The following is a 25179-nucleotide window of genomic DNA, read 5'->3' as shown; positions in this document are numbered from 1 at the left end:
ATTACTGTTGCACCAAACACTCATATCTCTCAGGTGTCCAGAGGTTAGTAATATATCTGATTATCAGTGATACTGCAGATCATCAATAATCGGGTATATATCTGTATTTTTGGTGATACTGCAGATCACCAATAATCAGACCCTCTCTGTGTTACACCGATCGTTACACCTACTCACTAAGTCGCTCACATTAGCTAACTCTGATCAAATATTGGCATCAATCTAATCACAGTTGACCAAAGTGGGCAGTTAAAATTATACCTGTGACTCAAAAAAAAAACCTTACCTCAGAAGAATGAAGCCTCTGGATCCTCCAGAGGCTTCTCCAATGTTTTTGTACCCCACTGATAGTCATTGGGACCCCTTTTCTTCTTTGCAGCTGTGCCCCTTTTGTGAACGAGCCTGATTCCATTGCGAAAGCACACTGACAGACCATGCTTGCGCGGTAGCACAGAACTGCTTGTGCATGGAGGAAATAGCCGTAATTGAGCAGCATTTTGCTACTGTGTGTCTTGCTGCCTGTGCAGCACATCTGTATGAACCTATTTGACAAGCCCCTGTTGAATATGTTCACAGGGTCCCAGCCCTAGAACAGCATTTCGAGGGTCATTATCGAGATGCGTTCCTCTACTGAGGTAAGTATGTAACCTTTTCTTTATTTTTGCCTTCAAGTACATTTTAATGAGGAAGGATGGATATACTGTATTTACTCGAATACAAGTCAACCTTGTGTATAAGTTGACTCCAATATTCAACTCTCCTAAGCTGGAATTTTTTATTGACTCAAGTATAAGTCTACCCAACAAAGTTAATGGCTGCACTTGGGGCCCTGGAGTGGTTAATGACTGCACTGCATACAGTATTGCAGCTATTAACCCCTCCTGTCCCTTAAGTGCAGCCAATACCTACTCCAGGCCCCCAAGTGCTGCAAGTATTCACTTCCTTTTATGCAGCCCAGTATTTCCCCCTGCCCCTTTCCATGTTACTTGTTGTGACCAGGACTTTCAGACGTGTGTTTTCTTTGCATTTCCTTTCCTCCAGTATCACTTACCACAGGGTAAATTGCTGCAAATGGGAATGTCACTATTAGTACACACATTACTCAGTGTGCTCAGTGTTGCCTGTTACTCATGTATAAGTAGATCCCTATACTTTTATGAAATTGTTCAGACCTAAATTTCTAGACTTATACTTGAGTATATACAGTAGCACAATTTATAACTAGGGCTTGGGTCTTACTCCATAACCAACTGGACACAGGTTAAAATTAAGGATACACTCACACTGTGTGCAGTGCAATATAACGTAAGTAGTGGGCCCATTCACATTAGCGTACTTGCATTGGGTTTTGACATGGTAACGTGACCCGATCTATGCACTACTGCAGAATGTGCACGTTACACCCATGTTACATGGCGAAAGATAGCGAGGGTTGTGGTGCGTGCTTTACCAGAAGCCAATACATTTTGAAATCCATTGTGATGTGCCGCAGCACATCGCAATGGTTTCAGTGTGAACTTAGTCTAAATCTCTCACTGTTGTGCATGAGCATGTGACTGCTGGTCCCCGTAAATTATTTGTCCTGCTTTTTCAACTGTCATTTTACAGAGCTGATTTGAAAATCAGACTAGATATATGACTGATTGCTTTAGCCAACAAAGAACAATATTTTCACTCATGAGGCCCTGAATTGCAGTCGTATCTCTCTCTAAAGAACAGTTGTTCTAGATTTTAATTGAAAACTCCTTCACACAAAACATGTCATCAGTATCACTTGACCAGAGATCTTGACAGCTAGTGTGAAAGGCTTGAAGCAGGAAGGAAGCTGAAGTCTCACTCTATACACATACAAAGAAAGCAATTTCAGAGCAAAGAAAATGCACTTTATATGAATGCAAACAGGTTCACTTAAAGCCCAACTAAACCCAAAATAATACAAAAAGCTAATAGCCTAGGCTTATATGTGAATATCAACAGAGTATAGAAGCAAAGTGATGGATATAAAAATACCAGTTCCATTGTGGAATTGTGCTTGTGAGCTCAATGCAGCTTGCCTCTACTCCCTGGATGCAGCTGCTGTGAGAGTCTTCACCCACCGAGTGACACCCAGAGTACGAAGAACAACAGACTTCTGACTACATCCCCCAACATTCCTGCATTATGGCAGAATTGGCTAATTTTGCATCTACATGAGGAGGTAGAAGTTATAGTTCACGGAAGTACATGATTAGAAAAAAAATCCCCAGGGCATGAATCATTGTTACCTGGTTGTTAATGAGAAAGCTGGATGATAACTGGAATCATGTGAAATTGTAGCAAATAGTGGGAATAAAAAACATCTATTCAGTGTCACCGTAACAAAATATACTTTAGAATACATACTGTATAAAAAAAAAACATATCATGACACAAACCCCCAGACGACCCTCATGAATTTAGATAAAAATCCATTCCAAACCTTACTGCTAGGTAGTTCTGAATACTAGGAAAGACTGGCCAGTCAAAAATAATTAGGAATAAGGTATTCTATGTGTATAGTTCATGAATATATATGTATAATTAGTGAATTCAGTTGTATATTCATTAATCCATATAGTTATCAGATGAGCACAACAAAATAGTCAATATTAGACTGTATAACAACACATTGGGCCTGATTCACAAAGTGGTGCTAACAGTTAGCACCCTGGTGAAAAGCCCTTTATCACGCCTAAACTCTGTTTAGGCATGATAAGTTTAGGTGTGATAAGTTTAGGTGTGATAAGTTTAGGCATAATAAGTTTAGGTGTGATAAGTTTAGGTGTGATAAGTTTAGGCATAATAAGTTTAGGTGTGATAAGTTTTTAGGCGTGATAAGTTTAAGCACCAACTGGGTTAGCACCGCAGTGCACAGCTGATCAAAAGTTTTGCGCTAGCAAAGTCTGGTGCACTTTGCATAGAGTTTAATGGCGCTGCTTTGCGTGCGGGACTTTGCATGCGATCTAAACTTATCTAAACTTAGCATGCCTAAACTTATCATGCCTAAACTTATCATGCCTAAACTGAGTTTAGGCATGATAAAAATGGTTATCACGCCTAAAGTCTCTAACTGGGTTAGCACCGCTTTGTGAATCGAGCCCATTGGGCTCGATTCACAAAGCGGTGCTAACCCAGTTAGAGACTTTAGGCATGATAACCATTGCACCACGCTGGTGAAAAGCCAGTTTAGGCGTGATAAGTTTAGGTGTGATAAGTTTAGGCATGCTAAGTTTAGATAAGTGTAGATAGCGTGCAAAGTCCCGCACGCAAAGCACCGCCATTACACTCTATGCGAAGTGCACCAGACTTTGCTAGCGCAAAACTTTTGATCAGCTGTGCACTGCGGTGCTAAAGCAGTTGGTGCTTAAACTTATCATGCCTAAACTTATCACACCTAAACTTATCATGCCTAAACTTATCACACCTAAACTTATCACACCTAAACTTATCATGCCTAAACTGAGTTGAGGCGTGATAAAGGGCTTTTCACCAGCGTGCTAACTGTTAGCACCACTTTGTGAATCAGGTCCAGTGTCTGCATTTGCTATTAAAGGGGAACTTCAGCCTAAACAAACATACTGTCATTAAGTTACATTAGTTATGTTAATTAAAATAGATAGGTAATATAATCTATCCATCTATTAGATTCCTGGGCCCCTCCTACTGCCCTGAGCTAATAAAATAGAAATATGTGTTGCTGAATGGAAACACACTGGAGAGGACTTGCTTGCCGGATGCAAAACTATGCAAGGCCCTCTTCTAGGCCAAAGATAAGCTGGAATTCACTACAGACTTTCCCTGAGGCCCAGGACAGCAATAGTCTCCATATAGTTGCAGAACAATCTGCAACAGAAGTAGTGGAAAACAAGTTGTTTAGAAAAAATCAAAGTAAAGGATTGACAGCTATATTCAGTATTAAGTGTTGTTTTTTTTTTCTTTTCTTAGATTCCTTTATTTATAGAAATGTTTTTACATATATCTCATAATACAGAACATTCACTTGAGAGAATATATATATATATATATATATATATATATATATATATATATATATATATATATATATACATACATACATGGGTACAGAGTCCGTAATATTTTTCAATTACATATATGGGAGGCTTCTCTTTCCTTTACACTCTTCCTCGCTACAAGGTGTTTACAACATAAATAGATTACAAAATTTTAACATCCGCCTTAGGCCCGGTTCACGTCCGGAATCGCCGTGCCGGAGCCGGACCGCTTGCAGAACGGACGGAACGGACGCACGGCAATAGCAATGAAAGCCTATGCGTCCGTTCACATGCGTCCGTTCTGCCGGACCGGAGCCGGACCGGATCCGGACTCCGGCGTCCGTTCCAACATGCGCTATTTTTTGGTCCGGCTCCTCCGGCAGCCGTATCCGGGGCGGAGCCGGACTGCACCATCCGGCCAATACAAAGTAATGAGAACCGGAGAGCGCACAACACACTGGCTACAAAAACCGGACGTTCTACCCCACTTCCTATGCATTTTGGATGGGGACCACATGGAGTTCACAGAGTGGGGCAGCAGCGATTTCATGCTGGAGCTCTAGGCAGCAACATGTCTGATATAAGTCTGATAACGAGGAGGCGAACAACAGAGAATTCCCAGGTATACGAAAAATGCCTGGATCCATGGTCCCAACTGCAGTCTCTGTATCCACGGATGGTCTCCACACGTCCACCTGTCTCCAACAATGACCCCAGACCCTTCTGCTGACCTCCCAGACCCCAGGTATTTACAGGTTGTTATCTCCTTAAGAAACCGGATCCGGACCGCAACCGTGTTCACACCGCACGGAAACCAGATGCAAACGGACCGGATCCGGATAGGAACCGTACGGATCAGGTCCGGTCTGGATACGGTGCGGTCCGGACATCCGGTGCGGTTTTGACAAAACCGCAAGTGTGAACGGGGCCTTATTGGGCTATCATTATTTCTTGATTCAGGAAGAAAGTCTCTCCATACATTAATCAGAATATGTTGCATGTTTTCAGCGGCTTCGGGCCCCCATTCCTACATTCAGCAGAAATCCTGATCAGCCCTTTTTATGGCTCTTTATCCCCAATAATTGCTAAAAATATCATATCCTATTTTCCTAACTCATCCATCTAAAGGTGGCCACACACGATACAATAAAATGATCCGATTTTACGGCAATTCGATATAAACGATCGGATCTCCCAAAAAAATGGAAAGCTTTTTTTTCATTCGACTTAAAAATCCGATCATATTTCCCGTTTTTTTTTATTTTTACCTATCCAGAATGCCAGATATTTTTCTTCAATTTTTCTAAAGATTGTATGGTGTCTGTTAGATTGTCAATTTATTAATATACACACCCAAGCAATTTTCTCTGAGTTTCCAATCATTTTTATCATAATTGGGGAAAAATTTAACATAGGTGTGTGGTACATTGGTCATATTTTTTGAAATGTTACAATCAGTCAGAAAAATTGATTGCAATTCTTAAATTGAACAGATATTTAAAAAATTGTATGGTGTGTGGCCACCTTAACCCACTCATATTCAACAATCACACTGGGCAACAGGGGGCAAGGAGCTGACTGAGGGTCTGAGAGATCATTCTTCAGTCATAGATATTAAAACGATGGATTAAGAACACACTACTTACCAACCTCATCCAAGGTATAGTGTTTGTACAACAGTCAGGCCGCCCACACATGATGGCCAATATCTTGGCTTCCAATCTATCTCTAGTCAGCACTAGAAAAGTACTGTTTCATTAATTTATAGAAAAACAAAAGTTTGCTTTCCTAAAACAGAAAGAATTTGCGATAATTCAGGTTAGAGTGAGCTCGAGATGTCTCCCAGGCACCACTGCTGAATATATGCAAATTAACCATTGTACCCTTAGAAGCTAAACACACCTCCAGAACCGCTGGAATGCAATGATGTGTCAGCTTGTTAATGTGTACAGAGCCATAATAATCCAACACGCATACAGGCTGTTTCGGATTGTTTGATCCTCATCAGTGCATGGCATGGATTAATTTGGCTCTATGGAGTAGGGCTTGTAAATCCGAGAGGCACAGACTAACCAGCAAGCTCATGGTGACCCAGAACTCATTGGGGTGTGTAAGGGACTACAATGGTCCTAAAAGCCCCTTTACTAAGATGTTAAGAAAAACAAAAGTTTGCTTTCCTAAAACAGAAAGAATTTGCGATAATTCAGGTTAGAGTGAGCTCGAGATGTCTCCCAGGCACCACTGCTGAATATATGCAAATTAACCATTGTACCCTTAGAAGCTAAACACACCTCCAGAACCGCTGGAATGCAATGATGTGTCAGCTTGTTAATGTGTACAGAGCCATAATAATCCAACATGCATACAGGCGGTTTCGGATTGTTTGATCCTCATCAGTGCATGGCATGGATTAATTTGGCTCTATGGAGTAGGGCTTGTAAATCCGAGAGGCACAGACTAACCAGCAAGCTCATGGTGACCCAGAACTCATTGGGGTGTGTAAGGGACTACAATGGTCCTAAAAGCCCCCTTACTAAGATGTTAAGAAAAACAAAAGTTTGCTTTCCTAAAACAGAAAGAATTTGCGATAATTCAGGTTAGAGTGAGCTCGAGATGTCTCCCAGGCACCACTGCTGAATATATGCAAATTAACCATTGTACCCTTAGAAGCTAAACACACACCTTAATTTATAGCAAATTATCCATCGCAATGCAAAATAATAGTGGATAGCATCAGGAATAGATTTTATAGCCAATCAGTCCATGAAAGTTATCATAGTGCTCATAACACTATAACATAAGCCTAACTGCAGAGTTGTACATGTTCTGCTTAAAAAAGGGCAGATCCTAGATGGAGACTTACTCAGGAACACATCTCATTACATCACTAGGGCATGGGAGTAGCAATCACCCCTGTGGCTCCTGCCATCGCAGGGGAGCCCAGAGGCTTTGAGGGACCCTCCACCTCCCTCTCCCCAACCGCAAGTGAAACCAATTAGCAAACAAACCTCCCCATTCACTCAAGAAAACCGTGTGCATGTGTACTTTTCTCCTGCTTCCAGAGGCTTCTTCACAGCAGAATACTCTCTGCTGCCATTCACCAGCTCCCGATCACATGACCCGCATAAGGTTCGGGGACCAAGAGGGCCTCATGCTATCATTTTTGCAAGGGGGCCCCATTAGGTCTAGTTACAGTACACCCCTGCACTAAGGCCTGTTGTTAGCCATAGCCTATGATGCTTTATTATTATGTGATATTTAAAAAATGTGTTATTCTATAATGAATATTGAATAATATACCGTATTTTGACTCCTTGTATTGTCTTCAAAACAAACATTTTTTCCAATAAAAAGTATTTCCTAAGTGACAAGACAAGATACTGTGTACAGCGCTGCGGAAGATGTCGGCGCTATATAAATACTAAATAATAATAATATTTGAAAAAAAAAAAATAGGGCAGATGCTCTGCCCAAATCGGCAATTCTGAATGTCTGTAGCAACTTGGTCTGGGTAGTTGTCTGCGGTGTTCATTCTGTAAAACTTTGCAGTCTAAGCTAAATTAGACCATCATGAGAGCTATGATTACTTTCAAGGACTGATTGACTATGAAAACTATGACCGATGTTATCCACTACAGTATTATTTTGCATTGCGTTGGAGAATCTACGATAAATGAATTGAATAGTACTTCTCTGGTGCTGGTCAGAAATATATTGGAAGCTGAGATATTGGCTATTGTGTGTCTAGGAGGCCTGACTATTGCACAGTGACAGAGACACTACATGTTGGATAAGATTGATAAGCCATTGATATGCCAATCCTAAACATACATTTTTGTAAAAGAATAATACTATATTTCAGGTAATTAGCTTAGACAGGACTTTTGGTGACCATACACTTAGATGACCATCAGATTCAACAAACAGATAGATCCCTCTCTTTTACTGAAATCTGATCAGAGAGGGGATCTATTTCTGCAACACACAGCTAAAATTTTTTACAGCTTTCACCTTGAAATCCATGGAGATTGTTGCAGCGGAGTGCACACTTACCTGTCTAATGGCGCAGTCCTACTGTGAACTCTTCATCCTCGCCAGTGCGCCTGTACCCCTTGCCCCAGCAGCATATATGTGGTCACGTAAAGTCCATGATGTCGGGTCTCGGAGTGGGGAGTGGAGAGAGGACACAGGAGGAGCAAGAGAGCGAACAGGTGAGAATGCACTCCGCTCCCAACACTCTGGATGAGCACATTTTAGTTGGGTGGGAGACCTGGGGGTGGGGGTCCGTTGGTTATCCCGAACTCTGACACTGTTACCACCCCACACTGGACCGTGCCCTTTCAAGCCAGACCTTTCCGTTTGGAGTGCGAGTGATCAATAGTTTCAATCTATTTTGGCTGGAAGAAAATCTGACAGGAAAATTTACAAAGTGTATGGGTACCTTTACATGAAGAAAGGGAGAGAGATGTTGATATTTTGCCTGTATGCAAGGATGCATCCACACTACATCAGTTGTGTTGCAGAATAATTCTGTCAACTCACTTTCCATACAATTTTATGAGCCTGTACACATTTATGTGTTGTAAATGATTGTGTTAATCTACTTCACTGCATACATATTATAATGCATGTGTTATGCAGCGTGCACAGTGTGAATGTAGCCTAAGGGTAGGTAGGCTAAAATGGTTCAATATCACAAAGTAGTCCGTTTCACAGAATGGGGACATAAGGAACCACCGGACATATCGATGGATCCCATATCAGGCATAGGATAGGTTCAGATACAGGACAGAACTCAGACATGTCTATGTCAGAGCCAGGGGCGTTGCTAGCTCCAAACATCAGTGGCACGTGCCCCTGATCTATTCTGGGGTGCCCTGGATGTCCCCGAGGCAGAGTAGAGGCAACACAGCACCCAGCATGGCAACACACAGTACCCAGCATGCCCACAGAGGCACCACAGCACCCAGCATGGCACCACAGCATCCATTGCCAACTCTTAGTCACTGCTTATTTATGTGATATGCTGCATTTTTTTTTTGTATTAATGGAGAGGGGGGCTTCATCCAACATTTTGCTGGGCAGGCCTACTCAAACCGCTGTTGAGTTCATGTAAATTGCATGTATGGCTCCACCCATGACCACACCCACATTCCAGTGCATGGCCACACCCATTTTTTTGGCTGGAGTGCTCAAAAGTGCCATGGATCTCTCAGGTTGCTAGCAACACCTCTGATTACTGTGAACAAGTGTGCTGTGGTGTGGACGGTGACAGCGGATCAGATCTTACTGCCCATGTGCCGAACCCGACATAGTGTGAACACAGGCTTTGGGAAAACCTGTGAGAAAAAGTAAAGATTTAGACACCGGCTTCCAGTGTCCTCCTGGATCCATCCACTGATCCCCGGGACCCTCTTCTTCACAGCTAACACTCCCTCCTGTGCACAAGCACAGCAGCACTGCGCCTGCATGATTGCTTTCTGCACCTGCGCAGAACCATGAAGCCGCTCTTGCACGGAGGAAAAAGGCACGCACAAGCGGCTTTGTGCTACTGCACAGGCGCAGTGCGGCTGCGCTTGTACACAGAGGGGAGGATAGCCCTGAGAGCACATCTGACAAGTCCTTGTCAGTCTTGCCTACAGGGTTGCAGTATGGGGACAAGGGAAAGCATCTGAATTGAAGGGAACCTGAGGTGAGAATAATATGGAGGCTGGCTGCCATATTTATTTCCTTTTAAGCAATATCAGTTGCCTGGCTGCCCTACTGGTCCTCTGCCTCTAATACTTTCAACCCTACACCCTGAAGAAGCATGCAGCAGGTGGGGGGTTTATGACAATATTGTCAGAACTGACAAGGTTAGCTGCATGCTTGTTTTTGGTGTAATTCATTTCACTACTGCAGCAATTAGATCAGCAGGAATGCCAGGCAACTAGCATTGTTTAAAAGGAAAGAAATATGGCAGCCTCCATATCACTCTCACCTCGGGTTCACTTTAAACAGTCTTCTCTCTACTAATACAAGTGTTCAACTTTTCTTCATACGTACCTCTCAACTTTTTGAGATGAGAAAGAGGGACATTTAAGCCACACCCCTAATCACACCCCGTCACACCCCTAGTCCCACATACCATAAAGATTTCATAAGAAAAATATGTTGTTTTATAATTCAAACCACACTGGTCCTTTCTATCCTGGTTCATTTTCCTTCATAATACATTTTAAAATTAGCAATATATCAATTTAACGGATGGGAATAAAGTTTAGTGTCAAACACATTTTTTAGTAGAGAAATATATATATTTACATATAAAGAGGGACAAAGTCCTGAAAGAGGGACAATTGAGGAGGGAAGAGGGACAGAGCTCCCAAAGAGGGACAAATGAGGAGGAAAGAGGGACAGAGGGACAGGGCTCCCAAAGAGGGACTGTCCCTCCAAAAGAGGGACCGTTGGGAGCTATGTTCATATTTTGAGTTCAGATACATATAGATAGGTAGGTGTGTATTTGCAGCAGGCAGAGCTATACATTATTATAATTTTGTTATCATCATTTTCATTTATCAAAGTTGATACTTCTATTATAAACCAGGAAACGTAATTGCTTTCAGCATAGGTTATAGTAAGAAACGGGTGTGGAGCGCGAGTTCTGACGTTTGGGGGGTAAGAACATGAATGACAGTAGAAGCAGCCAATGAAATCTGCAGAAAAGAGAAAAAACGGGCGTGATAATAAGACTGAGCCGTTTAACTGACAGGCTGACGAGCCAATGGCATTCAACCAAAGTACACCGCCTGAAGTGACGGGGCGGAGGACGGAGGGAAGGGAGAGAGGCGTGGCTCCCCAGTGTTGTGGTAGTGGCGTGGAGAGGGCGGTGCTGGCTGAGGGGATGGGCGTGGCTTATGCAGTAATCACTAGTAGTACCCGCTTGCTGCTTGCGTGTCTGGAAATTTGAATGGTGCGAGCGGCCGACTTGTTCTGGTTCGGGACGGAGGCGCGGGGCTGGTGAGGCAGTTGAACGGTCTTCTGGTGGTTGCGTCATTGGTGAGGACGTCAGACATCCTCCCGCCGGTGGTTATCAGTCATCTCCATCTTACAGTAAGTGCGCGCAGTGTGGAGAGAGGGAGGGGGCGCTCTTCTCTGGCGCTAAACAGTACAAGCCTCCTATTATAGGTGTATATCTGATGTGAGCAGGAATTGTATACGGCTAGCAGGGCGGCCCATAAATCAGAGTCCCTCTCCGGCTGTGGCTAATGGAGCTCAGATGTGACATGTGTGCATGGTAACCAGCCGGGAGGAGGGGGACACACGCCGCTGCTGTCTCATGGACTTCTATGGGACTCGCAGCTCTTCTGCCTGGGTGTGTGGCTCTGCTGGGATTTATCTGGCTGGGATGCTGTACTTGTAATGTGTGATGATGATGTATTGCTGCTGGTGAGGGGCATACGTGTCCTTCCACCCCTAGCACTCAATGCAAATAATCCAGTGCTGCTTCTTCCTCTAGTTTGGTACACACCTTCAATTTTGCCAATCACCAATTTTACCACCTCCATGTAGTACGAGTTGACCTGCACAATCTGTTCATAGTATTCAAAATCTGTTGATCCTCACATTACATGGAGGCGGTATAATTGGCCAATCAAAATTGAAGGTTAAAATCCAGTGCTGCTTCTTTCTCCAATGATGGTTGCAACCACCTTGTAGACAGACCTCTCAGGTCTGTCAGCTGTCATCTCCATCAATTGCAAATCAGTTGCCGATGTGGTTAAAATAATTGCAACAAAAATGTGGGTCCTCCACCTTTTACTCTGCCTTATATTAACCTTCCAAACCCTCTACCTACCATTAACCTCTTCCTCTGCTATGCTGAATGCTACCCTATGCCTCTTCGTTGCCTAGAATGAACTATTACCCATCTTGGGTACACATGCTAGAACTGTCGGTCTATAACGTTTTTTTTCAGTCAGTGATACGTACAGCGGCCACTGTTCAGGCATCTTTGTTAAAGGGAAACTAAAGCAAGGCTTTCATATTTATTTATTTCCTTTTTAAAGGAAAGATCCAAGCACAAAAAACAAAACAAAATCCACTTACCTGGGGCTTCCCCCAGCCCCTGGCTGCCTTCCTGCGCCCTCGTCGCAGCTCAAGTGGCTCCCGGTGTCCTCAGCTGCAAAAGCTGACCTCTGCTGCGCCTGCGCAGTACAGACCTGATGCCGTCAGCCGGACCACGTGAGCTGTGCCGTGGAGCACACAGGAAGCCGACCCGGCTTCTGCAGCGGAGGACCCCGGGAGCCACTTGAGCTGTGGCGAGGGCACAGGATGGCAGCCAAGGGCTGGAGGAAGCCCCAGGTAAGGGATTTTTTTTCTCGTGCTTGGATGTTTCCTTTAAGCAATACCAGTTGCCCGGCTATCCCTCTGATCTCTTTGGCTGCAATAGTGCCTGAATCACACACCTGAAACAAGCATGCAGCTAATCAGGTCAGACTTCAGAGCACCTGATCTGCATGCTTGTTCAGGGTCTATGGCAAAAAGAGGTGGATTGGTAGCCAGGCAATATGCATTGTTTAAAAGGAAATAAATATGGCAACCTCTATATCCCTTTCACTTTAGGTTCCCTTTAAAGAGGAACTGTTGCAAAAATCTTAAAATTTAAAACACATACACAGAAGAAGTACATTTCTCCCAGAGTAAAATGAGCCATAAATTACTTTCGTCCTATGATGCTGTCACTTACAGTAGGTAGTAGAAGTCTGACATTACCGAGAGGTTTTGGGCTAGTCAATCTCTTCATGGGGGATTCTCAACATGGCCTTTATTCTTTATAAAGACTTTTCCTGAAAAAGATTTTACAAAGATGCTGGTCAGCCTCCCAGCTCGCTGCACACTTTTTTTGGCAGTTGGACGGAGCAACTGCCATTCACGAAGTGCTTTTAAAAATAAAACTCTGAGAAACCCCCCCCCCCCCATGAGAAGATGGGCTAGTCCAAAATCTGTCTGTAATGTCGATTTCTACTACTTACTGTAAGTGACAGCAACATAGGAGAAAAGTAAGTTATGGCTCATTTTACTCTGGAAGAAACATTCTTATTATTTGTATATGTTTACATGTGTTCTAAATTTTAAGATTTTTGTGACAGGTCCTTTTAAAGGACAACTGAAGTGAGAAGTATATGGAGGCTGCCATATTTATTTCCTTTTAAACAATAAAAGTTGCCTGGCATCCTGCTGATCTATTTGGCTGAAGTACTGTCTGAATAGCACCTGAAACAAGCATGCTGCTAATCTTGTCAGATCTGATAATGTCAGAAATACCTGATCTGCTGAATGCTTGTTCAGGGTCTATGGCTTAATGTATTAAAGGCAGAGGATCAGCAGGAGAGCCGGGCAATGTGCATTGATTAAAAGGAAATAAATATGGTAGTCTTCCTATCTCTTACACTTCAGTTGCCCTTTAAGGAAACGTCTTGTTGGATCCTTAACAACCCTCGGCCTAAGCACGACTGATCACAATGCTATTTACAATACTCACCCCTGAACGATAGAAGCCATTCTGTCATGCCTCCATCATTGTCCCTCCGTAGCAACAGAAAATATCACTGGGATGTGTCTGTACAATAACATTCCCCCGAATTGTCACCTGAGGGATCTTGATGGGTGACAATCAACATATGTGCGTTCACAGCTTTACTCTATCCTACCCCTCTCCTCTGCCTAAAGGTGCCTAGTAATGATAAAATTCACAGAACGATTGTTCGTTTCCAATCATTTGTATGATTGATCTAAAACAATCGTTTGGGATCACTAACGGAGGATGAAAATATCCTAACCAATCTGTTTGGAATAATGAAATCAATCCAGTTTGGTTAGGGGATTTTGGCTTTTAGTGGTCGTGAATGATTGTTTGGCAAATTGTATCGGTAAGGATACCAGAGGCCCTGGTAAAAACTGAAGCTGTAGGGGCAATAATCCAATACTCACAGCACCACCCGTTCACCTCCGCCCCCCGCCGCTCTTCTCCGGGAAGCCCCGTTCTCCTGGGCAACTCCGAAACTGGACATACTGTGCCGTGCATGCGCAGTATGTCCGTTTTGTTCACCTGTGGCTGCGTAGTGTTGTCAGAGGATAGCGTGCTCCTGTCCTGTGACATCACTACGCGGCCACAGGGGAGCAGAACGGAGATACTACACATGCACTGTGCCTTATGTCTGGGTTTGAAGGGGAGGTGCGGTGAGTATTTGATTATCGCCCCCTACCCACTATAGCTTTAGTTTTATCCTTTAACACTGACCACTCATCTCCCCAAACCAATACTAACCACAGGGACGCAGATTCTTCCAGGTCATAAATTCACAGCTGAATCTAGCATTACAACATGCATATCTTGTCTCAGGAGTCACCATAAATCTCAACAGAATTCCCTGACAGCTTTGCCATATGTCAGGTTTTGTGAGAAAGAAAAGAAAGAGAAACTCCAGTCTCCTTGGAATTGTTTTAGATACATTCTTGCCTATCTCCAGATTTGGGTCGGGTTTCAGTCAATCTAAAATTATGAAAATAAAACCAGTACTGGGCAAGTATGGATTTTAGTTTGGCACTAGCCCCTTCTCCCAGTGCCCATTTTCCATGAGGGCTTGCACGCACTTTCAACCTATGTTGTTAGCTATGACAGTTTGTGACAATTTCAAGCACCTATTCAAAATTTGTCCCTAAACGTCCACAAATCTGACATCCTGGAAAATGCCATGCTCTGTCGCTTTTTTTTTTTATTTTAAACTTCTCGCTCCCGTTTGTCATCGACACGATTCTTCATAAAACATGCCACTCAACAAATAGCTAAGCAGTGTGTTTGTACAGGGAAAGGCTGTCCAAAATGACAATAATGATCATTATTAAAGGTGTGTACTGGGCCCAACATAAGGTGCCACATACAAATGCTCACACCACCTAATGTTAGTCTGTAACAGCTAGGAGTGACAAATGCTATGGTTCGAACACCAGATCTGATAATAGTAAAGACTAGGGATGCTCAATGAGATGAAAATTATTTTATATAGCGCCGTCTTCCACAGCGCTGTAGTGAGTTTATGTAATTAGGACGTGTGTATGTTTATTTTGACATTTAATTTCCAGTTCAGGTTCACTTTAAAGAAAACGTGTAACAAAAAAAGTACCCATGGGGGTTACTCACCTCGGGGGAAGGCCCTGGATCCTATTGAGACTTCCCCCCCCGTCCTACGGAGGTCTCGGTGTCATCCACCCTGAACAGCGGGCATGTAAATATTTACCTTCACTGTCTCCAGCGCAGGCACAGTAGCAGCTCTCGGCTTGGGATCAGGCGGAAATAGCCGACTGGGAGCGGCTATTTCCGCCTGATCGAGAGCCGCTACTGCGCCTGCACTGGAGATGGGGAAGGTAAATATTGCAGGCTCTACTGCGCCACAGCCTTACAAATTGTTAGCTTTGCAGGGGCCCAGGGATACCACTGTGGGACGGTGGAGGATGGGGGAAGCCTCGAAAGGATCCAGAGGCTTCCCCTCCTGAGGTAAGTACCCCCCCCCCCCCCCCCGGGACACTTTAACACTTTTTCAAAATGTGAGCTACTGACTGTTTGAGCTTTTCTCTAATTGATTTAAATAGCTGTTACTATACCATTTCCTGCTAGCATATGGATTATTCAGATCGAATTCTGATTTCCATAGTAATGTCTCTTACTTTTCTAGCCTTTTAACCTTTTGAAGAGGGGTTTGATGCTGCCTGTTGGAAATAGGACTACATTTCCCATAATCCCTAGCAGCAACTCTTAAAGGGAACCCGAGGTGAAAATAATATGGAGGCTGCCATATTTATTTCTCTTCAGGCCTCTTTCACAGTGGGACGGTGCGTTTTTGCGACATTAAAGTCGCACAACGTGCCCCTAATGCATCGCATGTAGGTTAGAAAATTGGACATTATTTTGTACTACGTTATGTGTCTCTTGGTGCGCCGTTTTCGTCACATACTGATGGAACGAAATGATGCATGCATTACATTAAAAAAATTACTGAGCATGTGCAATACACATAACGCAGCAAATGTATTGCTAAACGCACAGCATGCAGCACTTTCTAAATATTGCTACACTTTACACACAACGCAACGTGTGCACTGTGAATATCACACAGACTTTGCATTGCTGTGCGTTAGTATGCGTTGGAACATTTTCTAACGTGCGACTTTAACATCACACTGTGAAAGGGGCAATACCAGTTGCCTGGCTTACTCTGCCTCTAATACTTTCAGCCATAGACCCTGAACAAGCATGCAGCTGGTCGGGGGTTTCTGACAATACTGTCAGAACTGACAAGATTAGCTGCATGCTTTTTTCTGGTTTAATTCTGTTCACTACTGCAGCCAAATACAGTAGATCAGCAGGACTGCCAGGCAACTAGTATTGTTTAAATGGAACTAAATATGGGAGCCTCCATATTACTCTCACCTTGGGTTCACTTTAACTCCCAATGTCTGAATTGTTTTTTCTGTAACCAACTAAGTTTTAAGATCAGCAGTAATGCTGAATGGATAGTATTATCAGGAATTAAAGGATACCTTAACACATTTATAAATTCAAAAATGGGAGCAGCAGGCATGTGCAGTCAGTGTGCTCTCCTCATTCCCACCGCTTCCCCAGTCCCCCTCAGTTACTCTGTACCGACCTCCAAGCCTACTTTCTGGTCAGGAGATTTGGTGTGGACCGTCGATGTGCGCCATTGTATATGTATATTTGCATTAAGTTAGCGTTTAATGTACACTTGAAGTCTGCAAAAAAAACAAACAAACAAAAGTAACATGCTTGCCTCCATAGGGGGAAGCTTCTTAATGGTCCAGAGGATTCCTGTACCTGCCAGCTTCAGTCCACCGATTTGTTGTAGGGTTTCTCTTGACCTATTCAACACAGCATGAGTTGAATAGGTTTGTTTTGGCCGTGGGCAAACACATTTTACTTGGGAATGCCCAGTAGAACAAAGCTGCTCCTGCATAGCTGCTTTTTTTTTTTTTTTTTTTTTTTCTTTTTTTCTCTTCCTTCTCCTCCCTCTTTGCATGCACTTTTCCTTCTACTGGGAATGCACAAACCTTATTTGAGTTTGTCCACTATGGATGCATGAAGCCAAAACAAACCTATTTGACTTGGGCTGAGTTGAATAGGTAGAGAGGGTCCTTACCATGGAACAGTGGACTGAAAAGGGGTCTAGAATTCCTTGGGACCATCCACCAGAGACCTACTACCAAGGGTAAATGTAAATTTTTTTTTTTTTTTTTTTTTTTTTTTAATAGATTAGGCCATGCACACCCACAAAATGCAAAAAAAATAGTGTCACAACAGGGTCTCGTAAAAGTGAAACATCAAGGGGAAAATCACAACAAGTGAACAATGGCAAACAATCCATAGGAATAAACCCAATCTACAAATGTGCTGGCATGAGTGAGACCAGGGCCCATATGCAATTAACTTTTTCTCCTGAGTTTTTTCCTAGGGGATAATTTTTAATATTCTATTTAAAATACCCATTCAGCACTTTGCAATTGAAAAAGTACCAAAAAAGTAGGTGGAAAAGTACTATGAAAATTATTTTGAGTATTTTTATTTTGCTTGCTGGTGGTATAAAAGGTAGGGGTGGGACGGCGAATCCACGAATCCCTCGAATATTGAGAAATATTCGAGATTCGTGGATTCGAATCCCGACGCAATTTCCCCCTAAACGAATCCGCCGAATCCTGCTGCATCCCCGCACCACCGCCGATCCCCCGCTCGTCCTATTCCGACCCCCCCCCCCCCCCCCGCGCCTCCTCCGCTCGCCGCTTGTATAGATGTGACCATTGGCTCACCTAACACCTGCCCTGGATTCCCTACCTGCCGCCAGCGCAGAGTCGCAGACCTCTTGCTTCCTCCTCTGTTCCTCCTAGTGATCCGCTTTTGCATACGCGTCATCACTGAAGCGCCGGGCGGGTTACTAGAGGGAACAGATGAGGAAACAAGAGGTCTGCGGCGCTGCGCTGGCGGCAGGTAGGGAATCCAGGGCAGGTGTAAGGTGAGCCAATGCTCACATCTATGCAAGGGGCGAGCAGAGGAGGCGCGGGGGGGGGGGGGGGGGGTCGGAAGAGGACGAGCGGGGGATGCAGCGGGATTCGGCGCTGGATCCCCTTGTTAGGTGAGCCGATGCTTGTTTTTTCTTTGTAGGGGGTGAGCAGAGGAGACGCACAGAGGGAGGGGTACCCTAGCTAGCTACACTGAGGGTCCCTATACCTAACTAGCTATACTGAGGGTCCCTATACCTAACTAGCTATACTGAGGGTCCCTATACCTACCTAGCTATACTGAATGCCCCTATACCTAACTAGCTATACTGAGGGCCCCTATACCAAACTAGCTATACTGAATGCCCCTATACCTAACTATCTATACCGAGGGTCGCTATACCTAACTAGCTACACTGAATGCCCCTATACCTAACTAGCTATACTGAGGGTCCCTATACCTAACTAGCTATACTGAGGGTCCCTATACCTAACTAGCTACACTGAATGCCCCTATACCTAACTAGCTATACTGAGGGTCCCTATACCTAACTAGCTATACTGAATGCCCCTATACCTAGCTATACTGAATGCCCCTATACCTAGCTATACTGAAAGCCCCTATACCTAACTAGCTATACTGAATGCCCTTATACCTAGCTATACTGAATGCCCTTTTACCTAACTAGCTATACTGAATGCCCCTATACCTAACTAGCTATACCGAGGGCCCCTATACCTAACTAGCTATACTGAATGCCCTTATACCTAGCTATACTGAATGCCCTTATACCTAGCTATACTGAGGGCCCCTATACCTAGCTAGCTATACTGAGGGCCCCTATACCTGACTATACTGAATGGCCCTATACCTAACTAGCTATACTGAATGCCCCTATACCTAGCTATACTGAATGCCCCTATACCTAGCTATACTGAAGGCCCCTATGCCTAGCTAGCTATACTGAAGGCCCCTATGCCTAGCTAGCTATACTGAAGGCCCCTATGCCTAGCTAGCTATACTGAAGGCCCCTATGCCTAGCTAGCTATACTGAAGGCCCCTATGCCTAGCTAGCTATACTGAAGGCCCCTATGCCTAGCTAGCTATACTGAAGGCCCCTATGCCTAGCTAGCTATACTGAAGGCCCCTATGCCTAGCTAGCTATACTGAAGGCCCCTATGCCTAGCTAGCTATACTGAAGGCCCCTATGCCTAGCTAGCTATACTGAAGGCCCCTATGCCTAGCTAGCTATACTGAAGGCCCCTATGCCTAGCTAGCTATACTGAAGGCCCCTATGCCTAGCTAGCTATACTGAAGGCCCCTATGCCTAGCTAGCTATACTGAAGGCCCCTATGCCTAGCTAGCTATACTGAAGGCCCCTATGCCTAGCTAGCTATACTGAAGGCCCCTATGCCTAGCTAGCTATACTGAAGGCCCCTATGCCTAGCTAGCTATACTGAAGGCCCCTATGCCTAGCTAGCTATACTGAAGGCCCCTATGCCTAGCTAGCTATACTGAAGGCCCCTATGCCTAGCTAGCTATACTGAAGGCACCTATGCCTAGCTAGCTATACTGAAGGCACCTATGCCTAGCTAGCTATACTGAAGGCACCTATGCCTAGCTAGCTATACTGAAGGCACCTATGCCTAGCTAGCTATACTGAAGGCACCTATGCCTAGCTAGCTATACTGAAGGCACCTATGCCTAGCTAGCTATACTGAAGGCACCTTTACCTAGCTACCTATAGTGTGAGCACCTAGCCTGCCTACTTATATTGTGGGCAACCATTCCATGGAACGCAGGATTCGTTAGATTCGGGATTCGAAAGGTTCGAGATAATCGAGAACCTTTTTAGATTCGGATTCGAAGAAATTGTGGATTCGTCCCATCCCTAATAAAAGGCATTTTATTGATAAGTTTAAAAATATAACCTAGGAGAAAACTCAGGAGAAAAAGTTAATTGCATATGGGCCCAGGCGTGATAATGCTGTGGACAATTGAGAATGAAGGGTTGGCACGACTCCGCTTACATCTTAGGAGGAGAAGCCAGGCCAATGACAGCCAGGTGCTCACCAAGGATAGCTGGGTGTAGCACCAGGCTAAAAGATCCTGGGGAGAATACTGATCTTCATTCCCTTATAAACATTGCCAGTTGCCTGGCTATCATGATGAGCTTTTGAGTCGCACACTTTCAAGCCAGTGGAGTCAGACCAGACTCTAAGCATCTGATCTGTGTGCTCATTCTGGCTAAGTGACACTGTAGTAACTTACCGATATTCAGAATACCATTGTTTACATGATTTATCCTTTCAGCACCAGAAACTCTTCATATATCTATATTAATATGTAGCCCTTCTCTCCGAGTGATGTCGCAGCCTAGGCTGTTTAGATGGGTGTGAGAAATGTTTGCACCCACTTGTAAACTTGTGTGCCACATACTGTAGACCACTTTACTAATTGCTGCTGTAGCAGTGCCTAATGGACGGTCTTTCCTATTCAAAGTGTGATGTAAGCACTCAGCAGAAGTCCATATCACTAGTAGACAGTCTTGCTTCAGGTTTCTTTAACGCAAGTGGTGCCTTTAGCTGGGGTTCTGCAGAAACTCATTTGCACTTCATAGTATTGGGCAGTGGCCTCACTTGTTGTTGGTAGACTTTTTCTGTCTTGTTCTGTGGCTGGCTGAGTCAGGGCCCGTTTCCACTATCATGAATCCGCATGCGTTATCCGCATGTGGATTCGCATAGCCAATACAAGTGGATGGCCCTGTTTCCACTTGTCAGTAATCCTGAGTATTTTTCTTTGGGGGAGAAATCTGCATGGAAGAGCCCTCAGAATTCGCACGCCGCTTTGCGAATCGCCGCTAATGTATTTAATAGGGAAATCGCATGCGGTTTTGGCATGCGTATTTTACCTCAATTTGGCATGCGATTTTGTATAGGAACTAATGTTAAATCACACAGGCAGTGCCATGGTTAAAATCGCATCAATACTAACCTATGCGGAATCGCACCCGCATGCGATTTCGTCAGCGGCAATTCCGCACCGCACAAGTGGAAATGGGCCCTCACCCCAAATGACTGCAGCAGGATTTTTCTCAAAACCAAGTCAAGATCAGGTGAGTGACTACTGCATAGCTTTGAATTGCATGTTATCAGTGGTGGCGTTTCCACTGATGTTCAGATGTTGTTTCTGTGTAATCATTTGTTAGTGGTGCAAAGTAGCAGATGTAAAAACAGAGAACAAAATAGCCTGGTGCTGCTTTTGTATGATTGCAAAATTGATGTTCTTTATAAGGCATATCCATCAGTCTTTCCAGTAAGAATACATATGCACAAAAACTGAAGATCTACCAGTAACAGAGTTGGTCAGCGGTGGGTGACAGAGACAGAGTGGTGCCTAATAGCCATTTCGCGCCAGTGGTCGCTTCTTCCAAGGCTGTGTCGTAGAGTTGTAAAAGTGAGTCTTCGGTTCATTCTAGAGCAGGGCAAAATTGATCAAAACTTATGCTGGCAATGCATCTAATAGTGTATGCATTGCTTTAGGCCTCTTACACACTAAGACGTTGCGTTTGATGGGACGTTAAGGTCGCACAACGTGCATGCCCCTACGCAACACATGTAGGTTATGAAACTGGACGTTATTTTGCACTGTTATGTCTCTTGGCTGTTTTCGTCGCATACTGATGGAACGAAAACGGCGCATGCGTTACATAAAAAAACCCTTAGGCCCCGTTCACATCACAAACGCGGATGGCCACGCATGCGGAACGCAACGCATGCGAACGCACACCATCCGCGTTTGTGTGCGTTGCGTGGCTGATCCCATCACTGAAAAGTGAATGGGACAGCCACGCGTTTTTACAAAAAATGCGTACAGCATGCGTTCCCGGACCGCACAGGTCCAGAACGCATGCAGTGTGAACATCAGACATTGCACTCTATGCAATGTCTGATGTCGTGCGTGTCGGCCACCTGCACGCGTTTCCAAAACGCGGCTGGTAACGCGTGCAGTGTGAACGGGGCCTTACTGAGCATGTGCAACACACAGAACGCAGCAAATGTATTGCTAAATGCACAGCATGCAGCACTTTCAAAATATTGCTACACGTTACACACAACGCAACGTGTGCACTGTGAATGTTGCACAGACCTAATATTGCTGTGCGTTAGTCCACGTTATAACATTTTCTACCGTGCGACTTTAACGTCGCACTGTGAAAGAGGCCCTAAGGCAAATCCGAAGCAAAAATAAATGTATAAGAGAATTGTATTTGTAGTACGGATAATATATACTTTATGATTTAATAAATAGAACATTAGTAGCTATTGTTTTACAGTACAGGAAAAGTTAAAAACTTGAGCGCTTCTCTATGTAAAGAGCTTTTCTGAGCTAGTCGACTAACTTGGTCTAAGGCTTGGAAGCCACTAAAAAGCGCAAAAATGCTGCATGTCCTGCGATTGCAATTTCCTTAATCGCAGTCGCTCTTGTAGAATCTGCCCCATCCATTTACATTGGCAGAGCGTTTAGGGAAATCGCTAGAGATTGAAAGCGCTCCCTAAACGCTCTAGTGGGTTCCAGTCCTCAAAGTAGGCATACATCTCTAGACTTGTAGAAAAGCTAATAGGATATGGTCCAGAGTATCTAAAGTGTCCTTTATTTTATTTATTTTTTCTCTCCTTCCTTTCTTTTTTTTTTCTTTCTTTCTATCTTTCTTTCTATCTTTCTTTTTTTTTCTCTTTCTTTCTTTCAGTTAGATGAGAAAAAATATTCTGTACTGAGTGATTTGACGCTCAGCCAATACTTGCAGCTCTGTCCTGTCTTTGAAGATTACAGTGATGTCCTGGGATGCGCCACAAGTGTTGTGTAGGGTTATTGCTTCTTCCTCTCATGCTGTTATAAGTTTGTGAACTTTTGTGCAGTAATGAAAACTAAATTCCAGTCGCAGTAAGGACCCTTTTCAGCTACACGCGCGTTTGCCATCGCGCACAGACTTTTCCACTTGCAGCGATTGCGCTGTATAGCCATTGGGAACGAAGTGTGAGTATCGTTAAAGGTGAAAATTGTGTTCCAGGGAAAAAAACAAAACAAAAACAGTGCACGCTAATGGGAAATGAGCGCTGGGTTTTATATGTAAATCACAGTGCTCTCGCGATTGGAAAAACTGCTTCGATCCGCTGTTTAAAGCAGATCACCGGCAGTGGAAAAGGTCCCTAACTGGTGTATTATATCCATTTGTGTTAAAGAGACTCCGTAACAAAAATTGCATCCTGTTTTTTATCATCCTACAAGTTCCAAAAGCTATTCTAATGTGTTCTGGCTTACTGCAGCACGTTCTACTATCACCATCTCTGTAATAAATCAACTTATCTCTCTCTTGTCAGACTTGTCAGGCCTGTGTCTGGAAGGCTGCCAAGTTCTTCAGTGTTGTGGTTCTGTGATGCATCTCCCCCATCCAGGCCCCTCTCTGCACACTGCCTGTGTATTATTTAGATTAGAGCAGCTTCTCTCTTCTCTCTTCTCTTTTACAAGCTGGATAAATCCTCCTCTGAGCTGGCTGGGCTTTCACATACTGAGGAATTACTTACAGGCAGAGCTGTCTGCACTCTGCAGGAAGAAACAGCCTGACACTTCAGTGGAAGATAGCTGCAGGGGGAAAGAAACACACAAATGATCTCTTGAGATTCAAAAGGAAGGCTGTATACAGCCTGCTTGTGTATGGATGTATTTTCTATGTGTGGACATACTGTACATCAATCTACTTCCTGTTTTGGTGGCCATTTTGTTTGTTTATAAACAAACTTTTTAAAACTGTTTTTAACCACTTTTAATGCGGCGAGGAGCGGCGAAATTGTGTCAGAGGTTAATAGGAGATGTCCCCTAACGCACTGGTATGTTTACTTTTGTGCGATTTTAACAATACAGATTCTCTTTAAGCTGTATAATAAGGGAATTCAGTATATTGCCTTTCAATAACCAGTAATTCTGCATTACCTTTTATAGCCCTGCAATATTTTTAAGGTGAAATGGCTGTACTGTAAGTAAACCAAGGCTTATTTAAAGGGATCTGAGCAGATTAATTTTTTTTTATAGCTATACATATAGGGAAATGCTGGTTGCTAGGCAGTTGGAGACACCCATTATTTCCCACAATGCAACAATGATCACAGACAGGAAACTGTCAGGACTTAGGTCCTGACATCACACTTTGGGAATGTTTTCACCACAATATCAGCCATACAGAGCCCCCTGATGAGCTATTTGAGAAAAGGAAAAGATTTCCCATGGGAAAATGCATATCGGCTACTTATTGGGGTGAAGTTTAATCCTTGGTTATAGTTCCTCTTTAAAATAGGGCTGTGATCATTAATACAGAATGCTTGCTTGCTATGGATTGTAGCTCCATTTTAAAGAAACCCTGGAGTAATGATGCAACTTACAGTTACAATTAAAGGGGTATGACATATTGGCATATCCTGTGCATGCCTCTTGTGTTTGTTATGAGCTTTGAATGAGCTCTATTAAAAAATAAATAAAATAAAAGGAGAAAGTATCTTGCACCTGCTAGTTTGCTGATGCAACCTCTTATGCTTGTGAAACAAAATCAGCTAGGTCAAAGAACAGGAGCCGATCCATGATTCAAGAATTTCAGACTGAGGGTTGGGCACTTCATTGTTCACACAGGCTTTTGTTCATTTTACTCTCATATCTATACTATTTCTGAAGCTCATCTGTAGTTGTTTAGATTCTTGCAGTTACAAATAGTTAAAAACTTTTGTAGAGGAATAAACCTCTTTAGTCTGTCATACTTATTGGTTAATAAAAGTGAAGAAAGATTGGCATATACAGCTTATTTCACTGCACCCTAGCCTATTTTTAAAAATGTTGTCTGCTGTAGGTTTATTATAACAACTGCGTTAATGGTGAAGCAGTGGTCCAGCACATGCTGATTGAAGTTCAGAGATATAGTTAAAGCTTGGGAGCATACAAATTCCCTTAAATTTTTTTTTAATTTATTTAAAGGAATACTGTAGGGGGGTCAGGGGAAAATTAGTTGAGCTTACCTGGGGCTTCTAACGGTCCCCCAAAGACATCCTGTGCCAG

The 25179-nt window shown here is 43.6% G+C and overlaps 1 protein-coding gene and 1 long non-coding RNA gene across 16 annotated transcripts in view; one reads left to right on the top strand and one right to left on the bottom strand.

Annotated features, from left to right (window-relative positions):
* Nucleotides 1–10887: 10887 nt before the first annotated feature.
* EPB41L2 (erythrocyte membrane protein band 4.1 like 2) overlaps nt 10888–25179 on the top strand; it is a 278051-nt gene continuing 263759 nt past the window's right edge. For 3 of the 15 annotated variants that reach the window (XM_068231551.1, XM_068231546.1, XM_068231547.1), the window contains exon 1: nt 10889–11123. The gene's annotated coding sequence lies outside the window, so the exon portion shown is untranslated. Of the gene's footprint in view, nt 11124–25179 lie in introns of all 15 variants that reach the window. The other 12 variants (XM_068231553.1, XM_068231550.1, XM_068231549.1 and 9 more) reach the window with 7 other exon arrangements.
* The window catches only part of LOC137503891 (uncharacterized), a 65127-nt gene continuing 61769 nt past the window's right edge, over nt 21822–25179 (bottom strand). The window contains exon 5 of the long non-coding RNA XR_011019368.1: nt 21822–23721. This is a non-coding gene — a long non-coding RNA (uncharacterized lncRNA). The remainder of the gene's footprint in view (nt 23722–25179) is intronic.

The sequence above is a fragment of the Hyperolius riggenbachi genome, chromosome 4 (genome assembly GCF_040937935.1).
Source record: "Hyperolius riggenbachi isolate aHypRig1 chromosome 4, aHypRig1.pri, whole genome shotgun sequence".
Taxonomy (NCBI): Eukaryota; Metazoa; Chordata; class Amphibia; order Anura; family Hyperoliidae; genus Hyperolius; species Hyperolius riggenbachi.
This window is presented reverse-complemented; position numbering and strand designations above follow the sequence as displayed.